Genomic DNA, 16572 nt, shown 5'->3' with positions numbered 1-16572 from the left:
ATTCTTCACCTTCCTCATTCCTTGTTTCTCTTACTTCCCATATCAAACTGGTTACTAATTTATACATACTCAATCCCTTTCAAATCCATTCTTTCAACCTGCACTGCCTCTTAAGTAGTCTCCGCAAGTCTATCTACCTCCATCCACTCCACAGCTGCATCTTCCACAATGCTGACAGTAGGCTTTTTAAAAGGGAAATCTAATGATGTCACTTATCATAACTTAAAATCATCCTCTGGCACCTCAAGGGTAAAAACTGGTTTCAGTAAGCTTCTCAACTAGGAAGCTTACTGACAATGCAGATATCCCAGGTGCTCCCCACCACGGAATTTTTATTGCTTTTTATTGTATGAGTCTAAGATGAAGTCTGCAAACGAAGATGGTCCATGTGCCAACCCACTTCACAGGCCAGATCAGGGTAATGTTCTCACTCCTCTATACTCACCAATCACTCCAGCCATACTGAACTACAGCTACATGTAACTTCCCTCACTAACCAAGGTGTACTTATGAGACTAGGTACAAATTACTCCCCAAACAACATGACAAGATTTCTTCAAAAATGTTTAACCAACATCTTTGTGAAGACCTCCTTGAAAACTTTGGGCCCTCAGGACTTCCCTGGTGATCCAATGGGTAAGACTCCTCACTCCCAATGCAGAGGGCCGGGGCTCGATCCCTGGTTGGGGAACTAGATCTCACAGGCATGCTGCAACTAAGAAGTCCGCACAACGCGACTAAAGATCCTGCGTGCTGCAACTAAGACCTGGTGCAACCAAAATTAATAAATAAATATTTTAAAGAAAGAGAAAACTTTGGGCCCTCATCTCACCAAGTACATATTTTGATTATAGCACTATTATGCTACCTTTGCATGTTAAATATGTGTTCATAAATTTTAAGATCTTTGAGGGCAAGGGCTGACAATCATGTTTGTATCCCCAATGCTTAGAATATAATATATCTAAATAAATGTTTGCTGGACAGAAAAATTGATGAAAATTTAAAAGAGAAACAAAAATATGTAATGGTACTGACTAAGTTTCTTTTTAAAGTAGAAGCCCAATGATATTTTCTGTACAAGTGATACAATGGAAGGGCAAGATATAAAAACAACTGAAAGAACTGTAATAACTGCAATTCTCAAGAATTACCTTGCACTCAAGTTATAAATTCTCCTTAGGGTAAAATAAATATCTTTCAGGACACAGATCTACCAGTTCTGTTTTTAAAGTAAGAGTCCAATTGGTCAAAAATACCGTCTTTTCTGCTGCAGTATTTACAAGGTTTTTGAGGGAAAGGGAAGAACAAGGAGGATTCAAATACTAGCACAGCACCAATGAATAAGATACCCTATTTGCTTTGCTTCTCAGATTACAGCAGTCTCCCTCCAAACAAGCCCCCAAATGTGGAGCTCTTCTCTAAAATCCCAACACTGAACTTTACTCTCAGAGTAATTTCTAGACGGATATATAATTCACTTAAACATAGCTCCTTCAAAGGCTTTCTCGGATCTTTATTCTCCAAACCACTGTTAAAATATTTTATATTTTTAAAAAGCTAGAAAAAATTGGGGGTTATTTAAATTAATAATATTTAAAATTCTAAACAAAATTTTCCTGATAGTTAAAATAAAGATGTAAATTGTTTTAATAAATGGGGAAGAGGAGGTGAATCCACCTTACAGAAGAATTCCAAATAACATATGTAAACAGACACTCCCCCACACACACCCCCACCGCCGACATGGAACTGGAGTCACTTCCAAAGGATAAAGTAAGAGAAAGGTAAAATAATAACTTTATGAGAAAACTGGCAAACACTACGTTAACCAAGTGATGAAATATCATGTAGCCTCTGACATGATGTGATGACAAGTGCACTTCACCTCTGTGGTATTTTTTCCAAAAACCCATAACCCATCTAATCATGAAAAAACACCAGACAAACCCAGTGTGGAGGACATTTTACAGAATACCTGACCAGGACTCCTCAAGACTGTAAACGTCACGAAAAACAAGGAAAGACTGAGAAACTATCACAGACCAGAGGAGAGTGAGGATAAAAGACAACCAAATGCAACGTGGTACCCTGGATTAAATCTGCAACAGAAAGAGGCCATTAATGGAAAAACAGTGAAATCCAAATAAAGTCTGGAGTTTAAGCTAATAGTAAATACCAAGATTCACAAATGTAGCACAGAAATGTAAGATGTTAACAACGGAGGAAATTGGATGCAGGGTATACACAAGAACTCTCTGCACTATCTTTACAACTTGACTACAAATCTAAAACTATTCCAAAATAAAAAGGTTTCTTTAGAAAGAAAAACAGAAAAAACTTTTTGGGATTATTTAAATAATATTTAAAAGTACAAACAAAATTTTTCTTAAAATAAAGATATAGGGCTTCCCTGGTGGCACAGTGGTTGAGAGTCCGCCTGCCGATTCAGGGGACGCGGGTTCGTGCCCCGGTCTGGGAGGATCCCGCGTGCCGCGAAGCGGCTGGGGCCGTGAGCCATGGCCGCTGAGCCTGCGCGTCCGGAGCCTGTGCTCCGCGGCGGGAGAGGCCACTACAGTGAGAGGCCCGCGTAACACAAAAAAATAAAAATAAAAAAATAAAGATATAAATGTACTCTGCAGTTTAAATAACATGCTTATGAGCAATATAATTTTATATTAAAAAAAGGAATTAGTCCATTTGGCATTGATTTACATAGCACTTCTTGCCCTACTAAGAAACTCTGAAGTCATCTCTGGTTTCAGATACACATAATGGATAAAGGGGAAAGAATCCCTAATACTAATTCTTAAGAAATACATTTAAAACTATAAGAGCTATATTAATGTATTAATAACTGCTTATTTATGATTAAATTGTATGTTAATTCTCTTCCTTAAAAAAAGTCTCTAACAATAAAAAATATCTACTGAAGGGTTTACAGGCCTTTTATCCAATAATAGCAACCACCCTATGAGTTACATTCTGTCAATGTTATCCATTTATAGATTAGGAAACTGAGGCTTATTGCTCAAGGCTCATAGCTGATAAATTGTTGAGTTAGGATTATAATCTAAAATACTCATTTTTGGTTTTAGTCAACAGCTTTATTTAATTTTCTCTGATAATGATAAATGTATAGCTTTTTCCCACCCTTAAGAAATAAGTTAACCAAAAATAATAATAATAATCAATACAATTGACTCTTTTTTTATTGGCCACATCACATGGCTTGTTGGATCTTAGTTCCCCCACCAGGGATCGAACCCAGGTCGGTCCCCGGTAGTGAAAGCGCAGAGTCCTAACCACTGGACCGCCAAGGAATTCCCAATACAATTGACTCTTTTATCTTCACTTTCCCTTCTTCTGCAGTCAGCATATTTTTGATAAAATAAAAACAACTATGGAAGGGAAGATGAAAAGATAAAATATATGCCTTATGCATACAAAATACTAAAATCATATCCTTTTATTCTTTGCCGCAGATTAAAAGTGAATTTAATCCACAACATGCAAATCCTTAATAACATAAGCTTTCAATTGAATTCCTTAAAAATTTCCCAGATTCTTAATTTCACTGTTATCAAAAGACAGTCTCTCAGAAAATTTCTTAACAGCCTCAGTTAACTGTCAGTAATTCTTGTCAGCACATAAGCGCTCAAGGACCAGCTAATCAAAATGCAAAGAACAGAAACGCAAATGTAATTTATCCAGTTGGGTTAATTCATTTCTTATAGGTGAGAGTTTTGTGGCCCTGAAACAACTATGTCATAAGTATGACCCTGTTCCTGGGACAACATAAAATCTCTGTAAAGGAAGTATGAACACTTTTCCCTCCTTCACCTTAATTCCAGAGAGATCACTGGAAGTTAGCCACTACGAAGAACTATAGGATATCTCATTTCCTTTCACATAACCCCATATTCAATCAAATGCAAAAAGTATTTACTTATTAATACCACTTGTATGTATTTAAATAGATTTAATATTGATTTACTGATATTATTACTACTACTTGTATGTATGCAGCAAGTACTTATTTACTTATTAATATTACTATAAAGCAGTATTAGGCATTTTCTGCAAGTCCCTATTCAAATGCCTTATGCAAGCAAAATAGTTACAATATAAGACCATGTTAATAAATGCCAATTTAAATGATGCAGGCAATAAATGCCACCAGTTTTCACCATTTTAGAAAAGAAATTAACAAACATAAAAATAGTTTTGAAAAGAGTCCATTCTGTCAAAAGAAAAAGGAATGTTTGTTTGATCATGCAAGGCAATACCCAAGTGATTCACTGACTACAATATTTACCTCATTCTAGCTACTAACCCAACATGTGACCTTGGGAAAAGAAATTCTCTGAATTTTAGTTCTCTCATCCATAAAAAATACTATTCTATCTCAAAAAGCAGCTGACAGAACAAATGCCATGTTCAATATATTTACAAAGTTCTAGGAAAAGGTTTACAACAATGTTAGATGACAATAACTTTAGAGGATACTTTTCCAGAAGTATCCTTGACAAATCCACAAATCAATCCTAAATAGGTAAGTTTCAACTAAAAGCCACCAACTTTTAAAGAGAAAACAATAAATCAAAATAAGCCCTTATGATACCTGCATCCAATGACTATAAAGCATTTCACCAATATCAATTAAAATTTGTAACTGCCGTGGCAAGGTTAAAAATTATACACACAGCAGAAGTTAAACTAAGGTTCCACTTAAATGACTAGCCAACATGCCATATCAAACCAGCAACAAAGCTAAAAGAATTCAAAAAGCCTTCACTGCAGTTACCTGTTACGCTTATGTAATATAGCATCTTTCTTCATGAAATACAGATTTCTCAAAACATTTGGACTTCAGCAACTAAGATTCACTCTACAGCTAAGCATCTTCAGGAGAACAGGTTTACTTTTTCTTTTCAGAAGTCCCTATATCATCAGTTTTTTTGTTTGTTTGTTTTTGTTTAGTTTTATTTTAAATAGAGCAACTTTTAAAGTAAAAAAAAGTTGTATAGTAAAAGTGGCAAAGAATTCCCACTTTAACTATTTCTCTCTCTCTAAAGTGCATAAAAACAGATTACCCATCATAATGAAATATTTTCACAACAGAAACTTACAACCAAGTAAAAAAATCTCTTTTAGGACCACAGCGGACATGACAGGCGCGGTTTAAAACCAACTGAGCCTCAAGTCCCTTTGGCAAAAGAGTGCATGACTCACTGCTTTAGAACTCAATGGGAAGAACTGGAAAATTCACTCTGATTGCCCTAAGATTTTGTTTTGGATTTGTTTTTTAAGATATCTCCATCCTAATGCTGACAACTGCCACAGTTTCTATGGCTTACCTATTGAGATTAAGATGACAAATTCTGAATAATATGAACCACAGGTAAACAAAAAGTAAGGTCCTATATTTTCTTGGACACTGAAAATATGAGCCAGAAGGTAAAGTCATATATACAGTATTATTTACTGCATAAGAGGGAGCAACACTTACACTGAAAAAATATAGACAATGAAACACGGATATTCTAGCTGGAAAACCAAAAATTATCAGATACTTATTTTTCCCTTCCAGAAAACATCTCTAAATCTTTTATATACCAGAGTAATTGTATCTGGAAAAAAAGATACCAAGTAAGTCTACTAAAAAATTAACCCATCCCAATCTCATTATAAGTTTTATAAGTATAGAATTATGAAGAATTTTAAAAACTGCTCTCCAAATTAAGCAAAAGGTTCTGCCACATGTACCAGAAGCACACATAGATACACATTTGTAAGTAAAAGCTCTCTTACTTAAGTCAAATTATTTTAAACTCCTAATCAACTAATAATCTACTGAAAAATCTCAGCTCTTAGTATGCTTTTATAGCTAGAAATACTAGGGGTGGGGATATGTTAGACACATAACAGTGAATTATCATACTAACCTCATTCCTCACCACATGAACCCTTCTACTTTCTAATCACATTAAAAATAACAAAAATGTAAAAATATATCATACACTGACAAAGTCATAAGGCCCATCAAAATCACATTTACAACATGAATTTGACATTCTTCTGAGAACATCTATTCACATGAATGCTTGATACAAGACATTAAAATGACCTACCCTCTCTTACGGTAGTACCTTACTGAAAGGTCTCTTCCAAAGGACAACACAAGAGAAAGGGTCTATATAAAGAGCATTTAACACAAATTATCTTATCCTTTCTTACTCACTTTGATGTTCATTATTTAGAAATCACAGATTTACTGTTTTAATGCAAACTAAAGTTAAAGAAAACATCTGCAATGTTCTCATTAGATTTTTGCAATATTCCTACTACTATTTTTTGCCAAATATTTCTGGCATTCGTTAATCTACACTTACTTGACTAAAACAATAAAAAACATTAAGAAGTGTGTATAAATATGTGTGTGTATGTATACGTACAGATACATAGAGACAATAAGTATTTGCTTTAGAGCAGGGACATTGCTTTTTACCCCAATCATTCAATACCCACCTTGCAAAAAAGGTGGAAACTAAAAACACGAGATTTTAAAATTTACTACAGAGAAACGCCTTTGTTGTAGTACCAATTAGCATCAAATAACCTTACAAAACATAAGCAAGAGAAAAATGCTATGAAAGGGCAATCTAGCATTTCACAGCTTCTGCTCTTACTCCACCCAGTCTCCTCGGCTCAATGGCTGTTCACAGCAACCACAAATATTAGCCCATTTTTAAAAAAGGTGTGGGAGAGGCACCGAAATAGGGCTAACTCCATCAAAATCAAGATATACAGAAATATTCTGTGAAAAATTAAGTTCCATTCTGATTTATAAAAATAACAGCTTTGTTTCATTTAGGAGATCCTCCCCTTGTGAACAATCCAAACAATGATCATTTATAATAGAACATGAAAGAATAAATCACCCTAAACACAGATTACTCTTCTGCTTTAATAAAAACTGCAATTTGCAACTGCCAATTATTTTGCAAAACTGTGTCCTGAAAGATACCCATGAGAGATTAAAAGCTAGCTTAATGCCTTAGACCCAAATCAGAATTTTTTAAGTAACAGCTTTTAATATATTCAACATTATATCACTACCGACATACCCAACCAGGAAATTTTCCCGATTAAAAGACTGGACCCTGCAGCAATCAAGCTTGCTGCAGAAAAAAAGAAAAAAAAAAAAATTTCAAGCAAATACTACTGTGGCAAAAGGGGAGGGATGACATTACTGGTATGAAAGGCCCAAGCACTGTCTCCTCCGCCCTAGCCTCAAAATGAAATTCACACAAAACGATCCCACCTCCCAACAAAAACAGAATTACCAAAAATGGCACAAATTTTTTGTTTAGCCTTTAAAACGTTATAAATCTCAAGGATTGTGTGTTAAAGTAAAGGTCGGAACATCGGTAATATCTTTATTCTCTCCCGACTGCCTCTTAAGGAAAGGGGGAGGGGGGGACCTTGGCATGACATCGCCCATTGAGAACGAAACCACAAATCTGGTTCTTCGCTTCCAAAGCACAATTTCTTAACCAAAGGATTGATATAAATTGGACCCAAACCCCAACCCCAAAAGAAAATCTCCTGCCCTGCTCCCAAGGAGTTTCTTGCTAAGTCACCGAAGAAAGGCATAATCACAAATAAAGCCAAGGCACCTTTCTGTCTTGTCTCACGATATTGAAAACCTCCTCCTCCTCTCCACTGTTCTGTCTAGAGAGAGAGAGTGAAAATTTGCCCACCACCTCAAAGGCATTTTCTCACCTGGGAGGCTACGGAAGGCACTGCGTTTCCTAAATGAGTGGGGAGATTAAATTAGAAGGAGAATGGCTGAGGGCCTCGAAGCTCAGTGCTATAACGTCAAAAGGCAACTCCCGTTGAAGGAGCCGGCGGCAGAAAAGAAAATCCTGCCTGATTTGGTGGGTGGGTGCTGCGGATGGTTCGGTGGGTCGGGCCGCTCCTCCTCAGTGGGTGCAGAGGCTGGACCACTGCACAGGGGGACCAGGGAAGGGCTGGACCATCATTCTCAGGTCAACCCCATCCTAAGGACAGGTGGGGGACAGAACGCCTGAAGGCCTGTGGGTGCCGAGGCGGCTTGGGGCTGAGCCCAGTCCCTGAGCGCCAGCCGCGGGTGGGGTGGGGACTGCGGAGCTCGCCTTCCGCGGCGGGGGAGAGGAGGGCCGAACCCTTTCCCCAAGATCAGAGAGAGACCTGCTCTCCACGCCCTTCCTACCCAAGAATACTTTTCTTGCTAAGTCACCAAGGGAGGAGGGCGATCCCTTCCCAGGGAGGGCCGCGGGTGGAGCCGCGGCGGCCCTGGCAGCCCCCGAACCCGAGCCAGGGAGGAGGGGAGCGAGGGCAGCGCCCTCCCCGGCCTGTCCCCCCTCCTCCCGTGTCTCTCACTCAACGGCCGTCGCGGCCGCCATTTTGAGAGCGAGAAGAGAAGAAGAAGGAGGAGGCGGCGGCAGGGGGAGGGGAGTATGGGAGGGAGGGGACCGGCGCAGCCACATCGTCAGGCCGCCGGGCCCGGCCCGCAGCCGCCGGAGCGCGGTGGGGAAGACAGAGGGGAGGACGCAGACCCTTGCCGCCTTACCGGAGCGCTGCACCGCCGCCTCCGCAGGGCCTCTTCCGTCCTTCACTCCCATCCACCGGCGGGGGAGGGGGAGAGGGAGAGGGAAGGGAGGAAGGAGGGAGGGAGGGAAGGAGGGAGGGGGAGGATGGCGCGCTGGGCCCTGTCCCGGGGAGGGGGAGGGGAGGGGAGCGGGCGGGCTCCTCAGCCGTTCCGGGGCTCGAGCCCACGCCTGGCGCTCGCGGTTTCTCCCGCTCGCACCCGAGCGCTCCCCTCCTTCTCCTTCTCGCTCCCTGGACCCCGGCGTCGCTGCTCGTTCGCTCGCTCACTCGCTATCTCGGCCGCCGGACTCCGCCGCCGCCCCGCCGCTCCAGCTCCGTCTGTCACAGGAGCTGCCCCAACGCCCTGACGTCACCGCGCCGCCGCCGCCGCCGCCGCCCCAGACCCGCGGGGAAGAGGGAGGGGAGGGGAAGGGAGGGGTCCCGGAGCGGAGGAGGGGCTGCGGCGCATGCGCCGGCTTGGGCCGGGCCCTCAGCCGCGCTGCCTTCCGCTTAGGCGGCGGGTTGCCGGTGCGGCTTGGCGGTACCTAGGCGTAGACGGACGAGTTTGCGCGCGAGGCGCTTCTTCTCGCCCTCAGCACGCCTCCGTAACCTGGAAAAAGGCTCTCGGCTCCCTTTTCCTAGACCCTCGTCTGACTGCTGCGGCCCCTCACGAACTCCGGCTCTCTTCACGTCCCCGCCCTGGTCTTGGCCACGAACGGCGCTCTCCCCTCTTCTCCCCGGCCAACAGAAGAGACAAGCTGGCCCCGGTGGATTCCGGGCCCCGATAGGCTTCAGAAAGCGGAGCCCGGACCAGGATGTCGCCCCTTCTACCTCCGGCCTTTGGGTTTTATTTCCCAGGGGCCGGGGGAGGGGGGGGGAGGAGAAGGGAGAAGGTTGGCTTGGCTTGGGGAGAAGAGCTGTTGAGGTTGAAAGGCTGATGGAATGCCTAATTATCTTCATTTTTATTATAGATTTCTAATTGGGAGAATTCGCTTTTAGATGTGATTCAGCTATTCTTTTCCTTAGTCACACACACGCACGCACAAACACATCTGCGACTCTGGAAGTCTCGAAACTGATGCCCAAAGAAAGACCTGGAACTTTATCCCTACAAGACTTCAGCGCGCGCGCGCGAGGCCGCGCGCGTGTGTGTGTTTGCTAATTTATGGGTTGAAATACTGAGGACAGGTCTTGGGGATTTGTAGTCAGTGTTTTGCACACAGACATTTGATTTAAAAGCGGCCAGGTTTGAGGTTCTGAATTATCCAATGTGGAATATCCTTTTAGTAAGAGTTGTTTAGTGTGATTATCTCATCACTAATTTGTATTGTCCAAGGAAACTCTTTTCCTAAAACATAGGTTTAAGCTTGTGTTTATTGATTTTATTGCTTTCCTTTATTTAGGTAAATACATACACTGCTTTTGAGAAGCAGCTGGGTTAATGAGAGAGAGAACTTGGGTATGTGTAACTGTGACCTTGGGTAAATTACTTTCTCTGGCCCCAGTTTCTCTATAAAATAGACCTAATAAGTAACTTGTAAGGCTTTTGTGAGAATTAGGAGATGCTGCATGTGTACAGTATATGGTAATTAATGGTTACCATATACTGGTAACTCACAGGTAACTCATGTAGCAATTACTGTTACTTAATACCCAAAGAAGTTTCCTTTTATCAAGAAAGATTGTATCTCTAACCCTGCAGGTGTTCAAGAAGAATATGAGTGAATTGCCTGGAGGGTGTGGGTTCTCTCCTTTATGAAGGCAGGGAAGGAAATCAGAAGGTTTCTGGAATGTTTTTTCCAGGTTTACAGTTCTGGGATTCTCTAGCTGGGTAAGGACAGCAAGAGAGGAACAGAAGTTTGGTCTGTGCCACGTCCATAACAGTCAATAAACATGGAATAAATTAACATCCCCTGTTCTAAGAGCTGGTTCATTTTTACCTTTTAAAATATTTATTATTGCCTGACATCACGCTATTAAGATTTAATCAGCTGAGTATATCAGTTCTTATTTCTTAAATCAATGTTCTAAAAGCCAACAAAATTGCCCAGAAATCAGAATCACATTGATAAACACTGATTTAATACAAACAGGACTAACCCCCCTAAACCTTGAGCTCATAGACTCAGGTATTCAGAATACTTTAAAATGTGTATTAGGTAATTATGAATTAAACTGAGATCAGGTTTTATTTGTATAGCAATTCTTCAAAAAACAACGGACTCCCTTGGGAGGAATGCATAAAAGCTTTCTCCCTGGATTATAATTTTTCTGAAAAGAAATAAAACTGTGTTATGTGCTTAACTTGATATGGAGCGATGTGTTCTGGTTCTGTGCACTTTCTTTTCAATTGCTAAAATGATAGATGCATCTTAATAAACACCTGTCTATTGAGAATGGAGAATTAGGACATCTATGCTATTAACCATAATTCATAAGGACTTATACAGAACCTACTACATCCATCCAGGAAACATTTAATAATGAATATTTTGGGTGATGTTTCTTGAAAAAATAAGTATAAACATCGATTTTACTTAACACAATCTTACAATCTCCCCATTCATTTGAATTGCAAATCTTTATTTTTCCAGCAGACATTTTCAAAATGGAAACATTTGTTTCAGTTGCTGCAGTAAAATTAGTGTTAGTTTAAACAATTCTGCAAATAAGCTGACTGGAAGAAGCACTCTAAAAATATTGCTATTGGGGAGTGGACAAAATATCTTCTAAAAGTAGCTCCAAAGCAAAAATCTGTTAACAATGAGCACAAATGTTAACACATTATTTTGAGAATGAAACTGTCCTCTGTTTATAGGCAAACATACATCACTGTATGTGTGTACCTGATAGAAAGCAATTAGCAAATGGTGAGAAGGTAGCTTTCAGGCATACAAGTTATGTGTATCAATGTCCCATTTGAAAGAAAACCATGAACCAACTGGCAAGACTCACTCTAGGAGATTTTGGCTAAATAATTTGTGTACCTGCATTTCCCCAAAGCATGGACATGTCAGTGAGGGCAAGTGCAACTAAACCAGTCATTCTTCGTCTCAGCATCATGACACCCTCATGTGTCATGAACATCGGGAGGCCATAGAAATAAATGACAGACTATTAAAGGAGGTGAAACGCACAGCCTGGACATAGGAGAAATATTTAGAAGCAGCACCTGGTAATCTGAAACCTTAAAAAAAAATACATACATACATATATATATATATATATATATATATACACACACACACACATAGAAAATAATTTTTTAAAGTGCTAACATAAAGAAACAATACAAAAGGATGTATCAGATTCATTCTAGATGTCACCTCAGTAGACCAGGCAAAGGGTAAAACAAGCTTTCTTCCCCTTCATGCCTGTACGCCCAGTAAAGTAAAAGATTAATTCTTACCTAGAGGACTCAAAGCTTTATGAAGGAGGAGATTTAAAGCAGACTTTTTAAAAACGACTAGAGGGCTTCCCTGGTGGCGCAGTGGTTGAGAGTCTGCTTACCAATGCAGGGGACACAGGTTCGTGCCCCGGTCCGGGAAGATCCCACGTGCCGCGGAGCGGCTATGTCCGTGAGCCATGGCCGCTGAGCCTGCGCGTCCGGAGCCTGCGCTCCGCAACGGGAGAGACCACAACAGTGAGAGGCCCGCGTACCGAAAAAAATGGCCAGAGTTTTCATTCATTCATTCAACAAATATTTAAATGAGTATCTTCTATATACCAGACCCTGTGCTGAGTGCTCAGTATATACAATGAATAAAACAAACAGAATCCCTGAGCTCATAGAGTTTATATTCTGGTGAAAGACAGAAAAAAGGTGACAAAGCTATGAAGGCAATAAACAGTTTTGATGGAGAAAAATAGGAAGGACCACATGAGTGAGTGTGGTAGAAGAAGACATTTCTGAGGAATGAGTGACATTTAAGCTGAGACTTGAGTAGCCAAGAGATTCTAGATTAAGGAACAAGTGCAAAGACCCTGAGGCAGGAAAATGATTGCTGTGTCCCAGGAAATTAAAGGAAGTCCAGGCAGGTGTAATGAAATGATGGTGAGAAAGGAGGCCTCTTGACTGCACTGGTCCAGCGGACACCCTTCACATTTTATTCCCTGAATAGCTCAGAGAAGAAAGAAGAAGAGAAGATCAGAGAGACAGTTTGGAATCAGATAGTACAGGACCTTGAGACCATAGTAGGGAGATTGGATTTCATTTTAGTAGCTGTAGATAAAGGTAAGGACCAAAAAAAGAGCACATTTTGACTATGTCTTTTGATCTTAAGGACTTTAAACAGATAATTATGCTATTATCTTACCTTTTTAATGTGTAAAATTTCAAATATATAAAAGACAGAGTGATATAATGAACGCTTATATACCCATCACCAGGTTTGACAATTATAAACTTATGGCTAATCTTGTTTCGTTTATATTCTCACTCATTTCCCCCTTCTTATTTTGAAGCACTTCTAAATATCACACTATTTCATTCATTAACAGTTTAGTATCTCTAAAAGAAAAAAAAAGCCTTTTCTAAAAAACATAATCACAATACCATTACTACACCTAAAAGAATAACAATAATTCCTTAGGATATTTTGACCCTGCCCTTTGATTTTTGCCTCACCAAAGACATGGAGTGATCAGAAGTTCTGGAGAAATTGGATAAGCAATGCAGTTAAGCAAGCTTGGACAACAGAACTATCCTGGGTTATTTGAGATCTCCCCACTATTTTCTCATGAATAAGTCTAAAAATTAATATAAACAATTGGTTTTTTATCCAATTAAAATGAACATTACTGGTAGAAATGATCTGCATAGCATATAAGCAGCAATGGCAAAACTGCACACAGTGAAATTTGACCGAGGAAAATTGCATGTGGTGAAAATCATGGCCATGAAAGGGTTCTCACAGCAATAGAAAAAATAAAAGAGAGACTGAAAGAAAAACCCTGATAAGTAAATCAAACTTCCTTTGTAAAAGTATTAGAGGAAAGAACGTTTCCCCAGTGAAAATAATTTCATTAAAATAAAAATGAAAATAGAAAAATTGGAAATGGTTTTACTCTGCAAAATAGAGAATTGATCAAATAATTGAGTTGACTAGAGTCTGTTCTAATAAACACATTTGCCTTAAAAATTCACTGAAGTTGATATAATCATGATTACAACACTAGGATTCACAAATGCTGAGGTAACATGTCCTTATACATTTACATATATCAATATATATATTTTTAAAATTTTGTGGTGACCACATTTTAAAAAGTTAAAAGAGATGAAATTAATTTCTATCTTTTCTTTGTACTCTTTGAAATCCAGTGTGTATTTTACATTTACAGCGTATCTCAATCCACACTAACCCTATTTCTAGTAGCCCATATGGCTAGTGGCTCTCCTACTGGACAGTACAGGTCTAGAAGAAAGGTGATCCAAGTGGAAAGAGTGGTTTAAGCAAAGGCGTAACATTGTAAGTGTGGAAGGCAAGTTCTGGAAACAAGAAGTGATTCCAGGGTAGATGAAAAGGAGTGTATATGTATGTGAGAGAGGGATGTGGGGAGAGTGAAGGGTTGGAGAGGGAAGAAGGGAGAAATGTACGGGCTCTAAGACTGGAAAGATAATCTGGACTGGAAGGTTTTGAGTATCTTGATCACTAGTCTGTCCTGTTTGCTAAAGGGCTGCTTATATTTGTCTTTGTGCAAGACCATAAACCATCTTCCAAAGAGAACTTTTCTGACTCTCTTCAGTAGTGTCCTCTTTCCCCCTCCCAGTTGGTGTTTCTACTGTCCCTTCTTCCCCTATTGACTGTTCAGAGAAAGGAAGGACTGAATTCCAGGTCTCCAAATGATGGTCCAGGAAAAACCACTAATGCTAGGTTACATCAAGACATAACCTAAATCATGGCTTTTTTACTTTCTTTTTTTCCAAAGCCTTTTTTTTTTTCAGACAATATACTGTACAGAATGCCCATGTGCATATAAACAAACAAACACAGAACTTCCCTGTTTGAAACAGAGTTTGGGGCACAAACTGACACCCCCTCTGCCATACTATCCCAGCATCTCACTGTGCATCTTTGACAGCATTCAGAACTCACAACAGATTCATTTCTTCATTTTAAAAAAATTTAGTACACTAACTCTTTCCTTCTTTAAAGGTGAATAGATTATGGCTGCATATCTAAAATTTTCTATTTCTTCCTGGACTACAGTGCACAGTACTTAGATAAACAAAATAATATTCTTTTCTCTACAATCACTTTTGATACATGTATATATAAAAGTATGTAAAATTTTGTTCCAAACTTCTTCCTTATAAAATTGGGGTTCGTTTTAAACACCTACGCATCTTCTAGGACTGCAGACATTTTAGTGGGAGCACTCTGACAGGTGAGATAGGAAATTAATATAGGACAGAAGGCCCGTTTGGCCCACAAATTACCGCCTGCTTATTTTAGAGAATGCCTTTTCCGTCTCACTATCTATGTTTGTTTCCTTATTTCATTTATTTATGACTCATGCTATAGCAAAAATTTTGGAAAATTCAGAAACCATGAAAAGAAAATGAAAAGTCTCAAGTAATCCCATAATTCAGATATAACCACAGTGAAAAAAATCACATGTACCTTTCATTTTTTTTGCAGATATTGTCAATATTTTTCACAAAATCAAGATCTTAGTTTAAATGAAGTTTTGAATCTTAATAGTTTTTAGTTGAAGGTTAAAAATCAACAATTTCCCATGTCATTAAGTAGTCTTCAGAAACACAATTTTCAATGGTTGCTAAATAACCTATTGTTTTAGTGTTTCTCCCAAGGCCATGCTCCGCATTTTGGTTGGAACAATACTTTTTTTTAAAAAGTTTTATTATATTTTTTATCTTGAGATAACTGTAGATTGACATATAGTTGTAAGAAATAATAGAGAGATCCCTTACACCATTACTCCCTACCCCAATGGTAACATCTTGCAAAACTATAGTACAATATCACAACTAGGATATTGACATTGATATATTTCCATCAATGGGAGGATCCTCCACGTTGCTCTTTTTTACCCACAGCTACTTCCCTTAACTGTCAATTTAAGAATGTTATATAAATGGAATCAAGTAGTATATAATCCAGTCCTTTTGAGATTGGGGTTTTTTCTAACTCAGAATAGTTCTCTGGAGATTGATCTAAATTGTTGTATGTATTCAATAATTCATTCCTTTTTATTTCTGAGTACTACTCCATGGTATGGAGGTAACATAGTTGAACTATTCACCTGTCAAAGGGCATCTGGTTGTTTCCAGTTTGGTGTGATTACTAATTAAGCTGCTATGAACATTTGTGTCTATGTATTCCTGTGAACATGTTTTCATTTTTCTTAATTTTCATTGTTTTCATTTCGCTAGGATAACTGCCCAGGAGTGCAATTGCTGTATCACATGGTAGTTGCATGTTTAGTTTCCAAAAAAACTGCCAGACTGTTTTCCAAAGTGGCTCTACTATTTTATATTCCTACTAGCAATGTATGAGCAATCCATTTTTCCAAATCCTTGCCAGCATTTGGTGTTGTCACTAGTTTTTATTTTAGCCATTTTTATAAGTTTTTTTCTTTAGTTAATTTATTTTTGGCTGTGTTGGGTCTTCATTTCTGTGCGAGGGCTTTCTCTAGTTGAGGCAAGCAGGGGCCACTCCTCATCGCGGTGCGCGGGCCTCTCACTGCTGTGGCCTCTCCCGTTGCGGAGCACAGGCTCCGGACGCGCAGGCTCAGCGGCCAGGGCTCACGGGCCCAGCCGCTCCGCGGTATGTGCCATCTTTCCAGACCAGGGCTCGAACCCGTGTCCCCTGCATTGGCAGGCGGATTCTCAACCACTGCGCCACCAGGGAAGCCCATTTTTATAAGTTTTTGTGATATCTCATTGTGGTTATCATTTGCAATTACCTAATG

At 39.6% G+C, this 16572-nt stretch overlaps 1 protein-coding gene across 1 annotated transcript in view; it reads right to left on the bottom strand.

Moving 5' to 3' along the window:
• Window positions 1-8966, bottom strand: part of PAFAH1B1 (platelet activating factor acetylhydrolase 1b regulatory subunit 1) — a 74516-nt gene extending 65550 nt beyond the window's left edge. Inside the window, exon 1 of the mRNA XM_082861512.1 lies at window positions 8618-8966. The gene's annotated coding sequence lies outside the window, so the exon portion shown is untranslated. The remainder of the gene's footprint in view (window positions 1-8617) is intronic.
• Between the last annotated feature and the right edge of the window lie 7606 nt (window positions 8967-16572).

The sequence above is a fragment of the Leucopleurus acutus genome (assembly GCF_964270905.1).
Source record: "Leucopleurus acutus genome assembly, chromosome: 19".
NCBI lineage: Eukaryota > Metazoa > Chordata > Mammalia > Artiodactyla > Delphinidae > Leucopleurus > Leucopleurus acutus.
The sequence above is the reverse complement of the archived record's forward strand: the minus strand, read 5'-3'. Positions and strand labels throughout refer to the sequence as shown.